At 32.4% G+C, this 15539-nt stretch overlaps 1 protein-coding gene across 1 annotated transcript in view; it reads left to right on the top strand.

Moving 5' to 3' along the window:
- LOC114329766 (uncharacterized) overlaps positions 1 to 15539 on the top strand; it is a 50185-nt gene that overhangs the window by 15313 nt on the left and 19333 nt on the right. The window lies entirely within an intron of this gene.

Genomic DNA, 15539 nt, shown 5'->3' with positions numbered 1-15539 from the left:
GCATCGTCCGCATAGCAGATTATTTAAAGTTGTTTTTCTCCCATTTGGTATCCTTTTTTAGTTCTTACTTTTTTTATTATTTCGTCCATGATCAGGTTGAACAATAAAGGACTCAAGGAATCCCCCTATCTTATCCCATTGCCGGCTTCAATTGGGTCAGTTAGTTCATCTTCCACTTTTACTTTTATTGTGTTGTTCTATTAGATGTTTTTTATCGTTTTAATTATTCCCAGAGGTAACTCTCTCGAGTATAACAAGTGGATAACGTCCTTTAATGCGACCCTGTTAAATGCTTTCTTAAGGTCCACGAAACATAAATATGCCGGTTTGTTGTATTCCAACGATTTCTCTTGAAATTGCCTCATTATAAATATAGCGTCAGTGCATGACCTTCACGACCTAAAACCTTGTTGTTCTTCTGCTAATGTTATAATTTCATTCAATTTGTTTGTTATCACTTTTGTTGTTAATTTTAATATTGTGTTTAATAAGTTAATCCCTCTGTAATTCTCCGGGTCTGATTTGTCTTCTTTTTTTAAGAGAGGTATTAGGATGCTTGATCTCCATTCTTGTGGTATTCTATTTTGTTCTATTATTTTTTGTATTAGTTTTAATAGCTGTTTAGTTATATCTTGTCCTCCGTACTTTAGGAGTTCGTTCGATATTCTGTCCTCTCCTGGAGAGTTTCTATTTTTTAATTTTCTTAATGCTTCCTTTACCTCTCCCTCCTCGATGCTTATTTCTTCATTTGTCGTAACTTCAGGTGTTGGTGGTTCATTATCGTCGCCTTTAGCAAATAGAGATCGGAAGTAGTCTGCCCGTGTTTCCTTCTGAATGTGTTTCGCTTTTATTAATTCGTTCATCTCCTTTCTTTGTCCTCTGATCATTCTCCATACTTCTTTTTGTGTTCCGTAGAAGTCGTCTTCCATCGGTTTTGAGAAACGCTGCCAGTGCTCCCTTTTTATTTGCCTCACTAAAGTATTCGTTTCGTTTCTGATTTGTTTGTAGTGGTTGTATGCCTGTTGTGTTTGTTTTGTTCTGTATTGTAAAAAGGCTTTCTTCTTCTCTTCGCATTTTATCTTAACTTCCTCTCTAAACCACGGGGTTTTCTTCTTTAATATGTGAGTATTCGATACTTTTCTCTCTCCAAGTGATTCTGTTGCAGAGTCGAGTAATTATGTGATTCTGTTTATAGTCCATTCTTTCACGGTTTTTGCTCTAAATTTTAAAGAACCGCTTGGATTTACATGAAATTTGGCATGCGCATAGCTTACATGTCAAAGAAAAAAAGTGATATTGTGCCGATGTGTGCTTTTGCCCTGGGGGTGACTTTCACCCCCTCTTGGGGGTGAAAAAATATATGTCCAAAATAAGTCCGGAAATGGGTAAACTAACTAATGTTAAGTAACTTTTGTTCTATAGAGCTTTTTCGCAAAGTCAACACTTTTCGAGTTATTTGCGAGTGAATATGTTCATTTTTCAACAAAATAACCACATTTTTAGACGGTTTTTCGCAAATAACTCAATAAGTAAGTATTTTGTCGAAAAAAACGTTCTTAGCAAAAATATAGCCTATAAAAAAGTAAAAAAACGGTGTACGCGTTAGGTCTCTGGATCTCGTAGAACTAGAGTTATAGCCAATGAAAAATAGATTCATATTCACCAAATTTTAAATAGAATATTTCGACGTGAAATATCGAAAAAATTAAGCACTTTTTGGGGAAAATCCATTATAACTTTTTTAAAATGTTTAAAAAAAGCTTTATTTCTGTTTTACAAAAAGTATCTAGCATTAAATTTAAGCAAGTTACGCTCAAAATAAAGTTGGTCCCTTTTGTTTTTGCAAAAAAAATCGGGAAGACCAACCCCTAATTAGCAACTTAAATGAAATTAATAGTTACCGCTCCACAAATTATTTTACTTATAGTGTCTTTATATGATCTGTAAGTTTAATCGATTCAAAGTGCTTATTTTTGAAAAAATTTGGTTTCAAAGTAAAATTTTTAAAAATTTAAATTTTGAAAAATATGGTTTTTTTTTTCAAAATAACTTAAAAATTGTTAGAGATACCAAAAATCTCGAAAAACAAAAAAGTCAGATTTGCTTTTCTGAATATCATGTATTTTTCTGTTTTTATGTTAGACAAAAATTGATTAAGATTTGGTGTTTCTAAATTTGCATACATTCGTGATCAGTGACTCGTTCAACCCCTTTTAACTACAGTCCTTTCAATAGTAAGGACTTTGAACCGATGAAACTTACAGATCATATAAACAATATATACACGAGTCAAGAAACTTGTGAAGTCGTAACGATTAAGTTCATTTAAGATACTAATTAGGGGGTGATTTTCTCGATTTTTTTTACCAAAACCAAAAGGGACTAACATTATTTTGAGCGTAACTTGTTTAATTTTGACGCTAGAAATTTTTTTTATAAAACAAAAATGAAGCTTTTTTTAAACACTTTAAATAAGTTGTAATAAGTTTTCCCCGAAATGTGCTTCATTTTTGGTTATTTCACGTTAAAGTATTCCATTTGGAATTTGACGAATATGAACCTATTTTTCATTAGCTATGATTCTGTTTCTGCTAGGTGTAGAGACGTGATGTATACACCATTTTTTAAAGTTTTTTACAGGCTATATTTTTGCTAAGAATGTTTTTTCGACAAAATACTTACTATTTGAGTTATTTGCGAAAAAACATCTAAAAGCGTAGTTATTTTGTTGAAAAAATGAACATATTTACTGCCAAATAACTCGAAAAGTATTGACTTAGTGAAAAAACTCTATAGAACAAAAGTTACTTAAAATTAGCCAGTTTATCCATTTCCTGACTTTCTTTAGACGAATATTTTTTTACCCCCAAGAGGGGGTGAAAACTACCCCTAGGTGCAAAAGCACATATCGGCACAATATCACTTTTTTTCTTTGACTTGTTAGCTATGTGTATGCCAAATTTCATGTCAATCCAAGCGGTTTTTTAAAATTTAGAGGTTTTGCAATATTTTACCGTTAAAGAACGGACTATTAGTAATTATGTATGTTAATGAATGCATCGTTTTTCCGTTATTTAAGCTTGGATTTTTCGATGTGAGTACTAGCCGAAAAAAATATACATTCAATTAACTCACTTTAAATTAATATTAAAAGGTTTTTCAAGTAAAGAGTTTATTATATTTATTATTAGCTTCAATTTTGGCAATTAAAACTTTTTTGTAAAAACTTATAGTTGAGTTGTTTATGAAAAACAAATTTTTATATAACAAATAATATACAGTGCGGTGGAATAAGTGTTGATTCCCCCTGTTAACTTGTTTATTTTAAGAATATAAGCAAAACGCTCGGACAGGTCGATTTTTAAACTAACCATAGTATATTATAGCATCAACGTTTCGAACTTACGCGATCCCTCTTCCGGTGACAGCAATAATTTTGATTTTTTTAAATAGTAAAGTACATCATGTGACACCTCATTTAACAGATTTTGAAATACTGATTTCAAAAATGTGTAATACTTTAATCCTTTTTGAGATCGTAGGCGCAAAATTTCGGTCGAACACTTTTTAAACGCATTTATTTTTTTTGAATTCTGAGAAAACTAATAAGTATTTTTGAAAAATTTAAACGCAGAATGAAAGAATATATTATTACGGAGGGTTGACAGTCCCTTAGAATAAACAAAAAGTTTCTTTTGAATGATATATTTGAAATTACAAATCACACTAAATTTTCTCTTGTTTTCACCACTGTGACTTATTAAAATAAACATTATAGGAGCTCGCAGGGACTTTGGACCATCGATAATACTGTAATATTTCATTCTGCGTTGAAATTTTTCAAATATATTTATTCGTTTTTTCAGGATTTGAAAAAAATGATTGCATTTAGAAAGAATTCGACCGAAATTTTGCGCCTACGCTCTCAAACAGGATTAAAGTATTATACATTTTTGAAATCAGTATTTCAAGAGCTTTTAAATGAGGTATCACATGATGTACTTTCCCATTTAAAAAAATCAAAGTTATGGCTGTCACCTGAAGATAGATCGCGTAAAGTTCGAAACGTTGATGCTATAATATACTATGGTTACTTTAAAAATCGACCTGTCCGAGCGTTTTGCTTATATTCTTAAAATTAACAAGTTAACAGGGGGGGCAACACTTATTCCACCGCACTGTATAATACCTTTATATAACAAATTTGGCTTATAATTTGTCCCTCTATTGATTTGTGGGATTATTTTTAATGAGATATTCTTCACCTCCTAGAAGAGGTGATATCCACCCCCTAGGGTAAAAGCGAAAGTTGGCACCATCTCACTTTTGTTTCTTGAGGTATCCTCAAGCCATCTCAAAAAATTTCCGTGAAAATCGATGGAAGTTCAACGAAATTGAAGGTAATAGTTGATTCTTACCTTCAGTGATTGCACTATATAATAGAAATAATTGCAATTAAATGATCGAAATGCGCGTATTTTGTGAGCTCATATATTATTGAACGGTATGAACAATTATCTCTTAGGCAGCTTTCTTGTTTTCTTGTGAAGAAAGCAGCATGTAGCTCAATGATGGAAATGCGCGTGTTTATTTTTAGAGTTTATACTCTATTCGCGGTGTGCAAGTACTTGGAGGGGATAAGAGAAACGATCGTGCGAGAATAGCGGAATTGTATTTTGCTTGCAGTTACTGCATTTTAATAACTAATTTTATTTACTACATACAATTGTTTACGTTTTAATAACATAACCTGAATCTTATCTTCCTTCTTATTATTTTTTTGGACTATGGCCTTGACAATTATCCAGTAACCAGGACTAATATAATTGACCAATATAATTAAAAGTGCGAATAATGTTCGTACCAATACGAATTATATTCGCGATACGATATATGTTAATTGTTAAGTTGAATCAATTCAAGGGTTGTTTGATGATGAGGGGGATGAGCTCAAAAATCGAAACTATATCACTTCGAAAGCTCCTAAATAGTTCGTAATTTTGCCGCGAGGACCGATTTCAATATACCTATTTTTAAGTAGTAGTGACTCAGCATTAAAATATTAAATTCCTGCCCAGTGTAACAAGCTCAAAATTTTTAATTTGCGAGATACGAAAGCTCATAAATAGTTCGTAAAATGTTTTTTAATTTCTGCAAGGGGAGGAGGACAGCTCAACAGAGTTTATTTATTCTTCTTGTTATCTCACAAGTCTGATTTTCCCTGTCGACTCTAATATTATATTCGAAATATTTCTATTTTTCGAGTTTGGTTTCAATTCTTTTCTTCTTCAATCGTCATTCCTTTGGTGTATCAGTGTAAGTTCTTATAGCGCTTAATTATTTGAGTAAGATTGTCCTCAAAAATTTATAAGTTTTACAAAAGGCAGTGGCGTAACAAAATATGTCGCCCCTCCCCTGCAGAATTGGCAATGGGGCCCCCTTTAAAAATTACTTAATGCGACATGTGTAACAAAAACTTATATGTGTTATAGCCCAGTAAATGAACGTGAAATACGGCGATACCGTGTAATTATCAATGTCACCACCAAACTGGTCCAGTCAATACTTTTCGAGTTAATTACGAGTGAAAATGTCCAACAAAAAAACAACACATTTTCAGATGGTTTTTCGCAAATAACTCAAAAAGTAAATATTCGTAAGTAAGTAGCAAAAATGTAGCTTATATAAAAATGAAGTCTATGGACCCAGTAAATGCAAATTTTTAGCTCATGAAAAATTGTTCTTATTCGTCAAATTCCAAATCGAATATTTCAACGTGAAATACCAAAAAATGAAGCACCTCAAATGAAACTAATCATTACCGCTTTACAAATTACTTAACTTTTTTTATATGACCCGTAAGTTTCACCGGTTCAAATTTCTTATTCTTGAATGAGTTTTATTTGAAAGGGCTTTAACGAGTCATTAATCACGAGTATATGCAAATTTTGAATAGCCATATTTTAAACAATTTTTGTCTTACAGAAAAACAAAATAAAACCAATATATTTAGAAAAGCAAAACCTACATTTCTTTACTATTTGAGAGTTTTCGTATCACTAATACTCAAGACCGATTTTCGAGGGGGCCAAGAACTTTTTTATGATACATGCATAGCTTAGGTTACCTCGCACTTTATCCCGTTTAGCACAACCTTTACTACCGTTCAGTACAAAGCTAAAAACATTTTTCTTTTAGCAAGCGGGATATGTGTTTGAAACTAAAAACACTAAATTTGAACTGCAAATATTTAAATTTATATTATTTTAAATATTTCTCGAGAGGGGGCTCTCTGGATCCGCCCTTGATAATACTTTTTATATTATTTAAAAAAAAAATGGCATTTTTTTACAATAAAAAACTTTTTTTACGATAAATCCAAATTTTTTCAAAAATAATCGAATATAGGTATGTACAATTTTATTAATACATAGGTACATACGATACTATCTATCTGATGGGCAACTTCATTTCAATATCTAGATACTGCATTGCTTAAAAAACGTTGCGTATATATGCGTAAAATAATACAACAATAACACATTTTTACATATATGTATTAGACGACAAGATGGGGCCCCTGCCATATTGGGGCCCTCCCGCAAGCTTCATACTGCGGGGGCCTCTGTTACGCCCCTGCAAAAAGGGTTAAGTACCTAATTTTGTAAACTTTGTGTTACAATAAATTAATATGTTTTTCCTCTTTGTTTGACTATTTTTCACTCTACATTTCCCACAAAATTATTGAGATTGCTCATATTTTTAGGGTAACTATACACTACACAACTATCCGATGATTACGAAATTTGAAGTCGACAGTTTCATACCAATAAATGGAAGATTCATGTGGCAAGCAATTTTGAGACAGGCAACAACCAAAGAAATAATTGGTTGTGTAGAAGGTACTAGTTTTATAAAAGTTCTTTGACAATTAGAATAGTCGTCAAGTTCCCTCTTGTTAGACACTTAAAAGCTTCAATAAATGTGTTTTTTACTCTTTTTCTATTCGTTTTATTTATAATAAGGGGAACGGAGCAAAATGTAAAATTTTGACGCATGTCAAAATTTTCAATGTGTTTTAAATGTATTAATTTTTTTCGAATCCTGAGAAAACTAATAAATATTTTTGAAAAATTTAAACGCAGAATGAAAGATTATTACAGAGGGCCAAAAGTCCGTGTAAACTTCCATAATGCTTATTTTAATAAGTTACTGGGGTGAAAATAAAAGAGAAAATTGAGTGTGATTTTTAATTGCAAATATTTTATTCAAAAGAAACTTTTTAATTATTCTAAGGGACTTTCGGACCTTGGTAATAAAGTAGTCTTTCATTCTGCGTGTAAATTTTTCAAAAATACTTATTAGTTTTCTCAGGATTGGAAAAAAATGAATACATTTAAAACACATTGAAAATTATGACATGCGCAAAATGTCAAAAAAATTTATATTAATTTAATTGAATGTTACAACAATGCCATTATTAAAATAGAGTGGAATAGAAATATGCTTTATTGTCACAATTGTACAATTTTATGGACAAAGCTTACAAAGAATCAGAAAATGACAAAAACAATTACAATTTATTGAATATTCATAAATCCTCAGTATTAAAAAAAATAAAAAATATTGAAATAAAAAAAAATCTACTTCAAAATTTAAATGAACTGCAAATTGCATAACCTTAGGAACCAATAAGTTTAAGTTGTTGCATATTATGATACCCAGACATAGATAAACATACTTTAGTTACTTGTATATAAAAGTACTGTAATTTCTTAGTTATTTGTTAAGAAATCCTTCTACTGAATAAAATGGTCTTTTAGACAGATAGGCTTTTGTAATTTTACGGAAGTTGGGGAAAGATGTTGCAGATTTAAGTTGTAAAGGGGGAGATGCTTGTATTGTTTTTTTTTGCAGAATACATATTAAGGCGGAGACAGATATCCGCGTCGCTAACTCCGCGCCGTGTGAGCGCCGAGCGTTCGTGGCGCGGTTATTGTTCGTTAAAATTTTTCATTTTGACGAACCAGAGGAAACTTGAACGTTTAGTAATTGTAGATAATCATGTCTCTGTCCTGTACTTCTACTACATTTTATTTTGATATTATTCTGAAACTATTTTCTTGTGTCATCTTAGGCAATTTACTACTTTATGTGGAATAAGCCACAGTTTGCGAACATTTCGGGAACTACCTTTTTCGCTTCCCGGCGACACAATTATAATAGTAGGGGAGCCCAAGCGGGGATTTTTGCAGTTACTCGAGCGCGTCAGATTATCATATGGGGAGAAACGTTGTACTCTGCAGATGTACCTCCACCATCTATTGGCTCTTAACACAGGGGGGTTCCTTCAGGGGGGCCCGAAAAAAAGCTATCCTTAAAAATACTCGAAATTGTCAGATTAAGATTAGGTAAGGTAAGTACATGCAAAAGAGTCTATATTTCAAAAATATGACGATTTGAGCGGGGCGTACGGAAATGGGTGAGTCAAAAAGTTTCACAAAAAAAAGCGAATATTTTGCGAAATGAACGTCAGATTGAAAAACTAAAAACTACGTGTTCAATGTTTTTCAAAAATCTATCGAAAAATACCAAACATGACCCCCAGGGAGACGGGGGGGGGGGGTAAATTTAAAATTTTAAATACAAATCCCGCGATCTTTCGCAAAATAAACATCATATCGAAAAACTGCAACATACGCTTTATCAATATTTTTAAAAAATCTATCGAATGGTTTCAAACACGACCCCCCACAGAGGTGAGGTGGGGGGTTACTTTAAAATCTTAAGTGGTAGCCCCCATTTCTTATTGCAGATTTGGATCGTTTGTATAAAAATAAACAACTTTTATTCGAAACATTTTTTCTAATTATAGATAGATGGCGCTGTAATCCGAAAAAAGATTGTAGGAAATGGAAAATTAAATTAAAAAATAAGAAGTCCCCTCTAAAATGGAAAATTGTACTTAACTTTTTTTGGTTTTAGGACCTAATAATCACAGCCCAATAGGTCCCCAAAGCGCTCGAGTGACTGCACATTTAACATACTTTGCTCCCCTACCATAATATATCTGCTTGTTCCTACAACCAGAAACAAAATTAGAGAACTATAGGTTCTTCCAAGTTTTGCGTTACCTTTTTCGTTTTCCGGTGACACAATTGTAATGTATCTGCTTGTTTCAACTGTGTAGCTTCACCAGAAACGAAATTAGACAAGTATAGGTTCTTCCAAGCCCTTTGTTAACTTTTTCGCTTTCCGGTGACCCAATTATAATATATCTGCTTGTTCAAACTCAGTTGCTTCACCAGAAGAGGAGTTAGAAAACCATAGGCTCTTCCAAGTTGTGCGTTACCTTTTTCGCTTTACGGCGACACAATTATAACATATCTGCTTGTTCCAACTCCGTTGCTTCACTAGAAGCGAAGTTAGAAAACTATATGCTCTTCCAAGTTGTGCGTTACCTTTTTCGCTTTCCGGTAACACAATTATAATATATCTGCTTGTTCCAACTCCGTTGCTTCACCAGAAGCGAAGTTAGAGAACTATTGGCTCTTCCAAGTTGTGCGTTACCTTTTTGGCTTTCCGGTGACCCAATTATAATATATCTGCTTGTTTCAACTCCGTTGCTTCACCAGAAGCGAAGTTAGAAAACTATAGGCTCTTCCAAGTTGTGCGTTACCTTTTTCGTTTTCCGGTAACACAATTATAATATATCTGCTTGTTCCAACTCCGTTGCTTCACCGGAAGCGAAGTTAGAAAACTATAGGCTCTTCCAAGTTGTGCGTTACCTTTTTCGTTTTCTGGTGACCCAATTATAATATATCTGATTGTTCCAACTCCGTTGCTTCACCAGAAGCGAAGTTAGGAAACTATAGGCTCTTCCAAGTTGTGCGTTACCTTTTTCGTTTTCCGGTGACCCAATTATAATATATCTGCTTGTTCCAACTCCGTTGCTTCACCAGAAGCTAAGTTAGGAAACTATAGCCTCTTCCAAGTTGTGCCTTACCTTTTTCGCTTTCCGGTGACACAATTTTATATCTGCTTGTTTTAACTGCGTTGCTTCACCAGACATGAAGTAAGAAAACTATAGGTTCTCCAAGTTGTGAGTTACCTATTTCGCTTTCCGGTGACACATAATATATATCTGCTTATGAATGTTTTTTTGATATTGATAACTATTTCCGAAGTGAAAGTCGAAAGGTCAAGTAAACTTGATTTCAAATTCGAATTGTGGTTTATGCCCAAATAAAATAGTAAATCTTATTTTTAATACAACATGTTATTTTTAGTACAACAATGAACTAACCTTTTTTACATCGGTACGCATGTATATTTTTTATTTCAGCTTCTATTGCCGTTCAGATCGGATTTAAGTTGTTTCTTTAAATTAAAAGGTTCTTTATTGAGGATCCCACAATAATGATTTTCCACGGTAAACATCAATAAGTTAGATATTTCCTTCCGACAGTTCCGACCATTCCATTACTAACAAATATTCAACTCAGACGCGCCAAAACCAACAAACCACTCGCAAACCCGTCCAAATACGTACTGCGAACCATCAAAGCGTTTGTTGAAAAACCGACAGAATTTAGATCGTGGTGCGCCGTGTGCGTGCCGTTTGTGCGTCACTTGAAAACACGTACTAATCTGATGAATACGCTGCGCGCGAGCGGCTCGCACTACGAGCAGAGCGCATATGTATATCCGCCTTTATATGGCTTTCTTTACTAACTCAGTATACGGAATCTGGTGGAGTAGTAATGACTGGGTCTTGCTGGAAAACATGTAGATGTTTAAGAATTAAGCAAACAGTTTTTAAAACGTATAAAGAGAAAAGTGTTAAGATTCCGTGATCTTTGAAGTAGCTTCTGCAATGTGTTGTTCTTCAAAGGACAAACAGATACCGTATTGCTCTTTTTTGTAATTAAAAAATAACATCGGATTGGGCAGCTGTACTAAAATAGGTACATGAAAATGAAAACATGAAAATTTTCAAAACTGATTTAGCAAAAGAGTCAACAGGAAAATGAAACATTTACTGCAATATTAACAGATTTGTAGTCGAAATAACCTGAACGAATAACAATTATGTTGGCAGATATTTAATTTCAGACACCTACATGTTTAGGAATCTAAAATACAAGTTTAAATATTATGATACCCAGTAATGAAATTCAATTACCTAGGAGTAGAGATCACTAGTGACAGGAATATAAGAACAGAGACCACAACACAAACAACAAAAGCGGCAAGAGTAAGTGGTTGCCTCCGAGAAACCATATGGAGAAACAAATATCTGACCACGGAAAGCAAAATAAAAGTATACAAGACAACAGTAAGACCTATCCTAACATATGCAGCGGAGACAAGGACCGATACAAGAAAGACGAAATAACAAATCAACAATATCGAAATGAAAGTATTAAGATCAATAGCGGGCATATCATTAAGAGACAGACAAAGCAACTAAAGTATACGAGAACGTTGCAAAATTCAAAATATTAACAGGTGGATAAAAACAAGAAAGAAAAACTGGAACGAACATGTAAATCGAATGGAACCAGATAGATTAGCGAACATCTGTAAAAACAACAAGCAACATAGCAGAAGACCCGTTGGAAGGCCGCCGAAAAGGTGGAAAGACAATGTACAGTCAACAACAACTGAAACGGAATAAGAGGCAGACAAACAGGACTAATCCTAGTCGCGCGAAGAAGAAGAAGAAGTTTAAATAGTATTATGTGACGATAATATACCCTTATCGTCGTAACGGAGGGCAACTAACCATCAGAATAGATGAACTGAACGTATTCCGAAATTTTCCGAAACCCATCGATTTGGCGAGTTGAGCGAAGTCGATAAATCCCTATCCTACCCAACGACTATGTGTGTTAAACGTAGTTATCATTATCTTGCCGTCTGACGTGTTGAGCCAGATAGCCAACTAATTCTCTCGATCGTCGGTATAATATTCGTATATCGAATATCGTCACCAGTGTGACGATATTCGAATGGGAATACGATATACGAAATTTCGTAACCTTCTGTGGGTTACGAAAAGCGTATAGTAGAACATAATTATATTTAAATAACGAAGTTAATAAGTAATAAGTGATTAGGGATAATTATCTTTTTTTGTATGTTTAGATCAAAATAAATGAAATGTATTATCCGGGGTTATCAGTAATAATTGCACGAGAGCTCTAAAATTATCGATTTGTTTCCCGAGTAACACTTTTTGAAGTTATACTTCTTTACCGGCGATAGAGGGTGATTTTTTTATATGTTAAAACCTATCAGCCCGGCGCATGCGCATTATAACTTTGTTCTGATTGGATGTTCAAATGACATGTCAAAAATTATCCGATATGGCAGCTGTGGTTTGGAGGTAAAGGTAAAGGTAAACAAATGTATAATATATTAGTTTTATTGTTGTGAGGGCAGAAACAAAAAAGTTTATAATATTGTAGTGACTCTTAAATAGTTTTTAAAAGCAACAGGTACGTAATAATTGTTAATGTATCATGGGTATAAACCTACCTATTTGATCTGCCAAAATACATAGTATGTAATACTTTTATTTATATAATTTGATTACCATCAAAATTTCTATCAATATTCAGCTAATATATTGTTTTTTACTCTATGTTTTGTTGTATTTTTTCAATTCTAAATCATTTCAATTCAAAATTAGAATAATTTGATCAATTTTCAAAATATCAAAATATCACAAGTTTAATCCGTTTAGTTAGTCGATCTTCGTAAATAATGACACATAGTGTCCGTGGCTAAGCGGAGAAGGCGAATGAATTCCAATACCAACCGCTCTTATCAGCGCTGGTTCGAGTCCCAATAGAAACTTTCTTTTTTGTTTTTTTTTAATACATTTTATGATTGTAAGTATATTTATTATATAATTGTATTTTCAGAAAATACGTATTTAGTTAAAAAAATTTTCGACAATTAATGTTCAGACATCATTTGTGGCTTATTTAATGTGTTTGTGTGTGTTTTATTCTTTTATTATTTTAATTTTTGGCGCTGTTCTAATAAAAATGTTTGAGAAGTAGTAAGTATAAATTAGTTTAATATTTAAACAAAATATAAATAAAAAGTATATTAATTTCGTTTAAATCATATAATAGAAGTATAACTTCTTACGTGCGTACAAAGTACACACACATTCTTTTTTTTTATAATGGCTTCGGCAGTTTGCCATACAGCCAGTTACATGATCATTTAATTTCATTCGGCGCAGTAAAAAGTTTTTGAATTATTTGCAATCGAATAGACTAAAATATATAAATTTAAAGTTGGGAAATCAGTACAACAATTAATGAAAAGAAGAGATAATATATATACACACACATATATTATATCCATAAACACATACAATTAACATGGGTCTCGCTTCACGTCCAGGGGCCCATCAGGACATTATAATATATAACATACAGAGGAAACTAGGCCACCCACGGTAAATATAATTAAACATATAGGTAAAGGAGAGAAAACAAAGGTAAAAAGTAAAAACAAATTTTTTTTTGAACTAAAGAAAAATACATTACATTTGTTCAAAAAATCGATTATGCAATTGTAAATTAATCTATTTTGAGTAGCTAGGGCAGATAAAACGTTCAACGGAGATTTACCGGTAGTATGAACAGTATAAATTAAAGAAATATGGAACATAGCTTTTTAAGACACAGTGTTTGAACTGCATTTGATATAGTGGACCAATATAAAAGTTCCAGACATTAAAACCAGAAATCATAGCAACATTAACATTGGCATGTAGAAAATATCTTTGAACTAGAACCTCCTACTTCTATCTCTCTTTTTAGGAGTTTACTAAAATAGCGAGCCCAGCCGAATGAGCCGAAAGTACATAATCGGACTTAAGGGTCCGCACCGCGCCAAGGAATAGAACCGAACCGAACCCACTACCTACATGCACAGACAAGGCGATTGCAGATACGCGGTACGAATGGGTTATTTTTATAAGTTTTTGGATATGTATTTAAAACATATAATTTAAACTAAAATATTTATTTTAATATTTATAGTGCTAAATATTTCATGTGTATCTATTTATGGATAATGATGATTGGCATTATACATAATATGTATATTGTTCTAAAGCTATTTTTTTGTGGCGTTTGTGTAATTTATTTTTCTAAATGGGAAATAAGCCACAATTTAACTTAAAAAATGATTTTGTTAACGTTTCGACCTCCACTTCGGACGTCGTTGTCAAAATACACAGTATTAATAAATTAAACAAAAATGTTGTTGCTTAGTAAAAAAAATTTCTTCTAATAATATCATTTATTCTAACTCATTCATATCGGCAATTATTAGAAGATTTTTTTTACTAAGCAACAACATTTTTGTTTAAATTATTAATATTTTGTATTTTGACAACGACGTTCGAAATAAAAGTTAACAAAATAATTTTTTAAGTTAAATTGTGGCTTATTTCGTATTTAGAATAATAAATTACATAAACGCCACAAAGAAATAGCTTCAGACAATATTTTAGGTGAAAAAATATGTTTTAAATAGGTACGTAAAAACTTATAAAAACGTTTAAACGTTTAAACGTTACGTTTAAACTTAAACTTATAAAAATAAAATAATCTATTCGTACCGCGTATGCACAAAAAAATAGAAGGATCTGCAAATTCTGCAATCGCCTTCTACATGTAGTCAGGTCGCCGGTCGGTTCGGTTCTATTCCTTGGCGCGATCGCGAGGCGGACCCTTAAATATGAACCGGTCGTGTAATAATTCTTATACCTGATTCTGACCTAGAGGTGGACTAGAAGTATTTGCAATCATGTAACGGTAACCCATCGTAATTTTTACCTGTAATTGTGATTTAACAGAGCAACAAAATAGTCGTATTTTAAACTCCTAATTAAAAATGTTCAAAAAAATTCAACAGGTGTTATTATTTTGTCTAGGTAGGAAACAATTTTATTCAAAAAGTAGTTTTTGTAATGAATAATATTGCATTTTATTATTGCATTTTTTCATTGTCTTAATTGTTATTAGAAAATCTAACAAGAGTATAGGCGCCAAATTTCGGGCCAATGCTTTCTCAATGCATTCATTTTTTTCGAATTTTAAGAAAATAATAAGTATTTTTGAAAAATATAAACGCGGAATGAAAGATTACATTATTATCGAGGGCCGAAAGTCCATTAGAATAAAAAAGTGTCATTTAAATGAGATATTTGAAATTAAAAATCACACTCAATTTTCTCTTCTTTTTACCGCTGTAACTTATTAAAATACACATTATAGAAGTTTTCAGGGACTTTTAGCACTCGGTAATTATGTAATTCTTTATTCTGCTTTTAAATTTTTCAAAAATACTTACTAGCTTTCTTAGGATTCGAAAGAAATAAATGCATTTAAATAGCATTGTCCCGAAATTTTGCGCCTACCCTCTTAAAAACGAAATACAAAGTAAACTTTAAATACCAGTATTTGCTACAAATACTTATTAGTTACTATTTGGTACTTTTAAAT

This window comes from Diabrotica virgifera, chromosome 1, assembly GCF_917563875.1.
Source record: "Diabrotica virgifera virgifera chromosome 1, PGI_DIABVI_V3a".
Classification (NCBI taxonomy): domain Eukaryota; kingdom Metazoa; phylum Arthropoda; class Insecta; order Coleoptera; family Chrysomelidae; genus Diabrotica; species Diabrotica virgifera.
The sequence above is the reverse complement of the archived record's forward strand: the minus strand, read 5'-3'. Positions and strand labels throughout refer to the sequence as shown.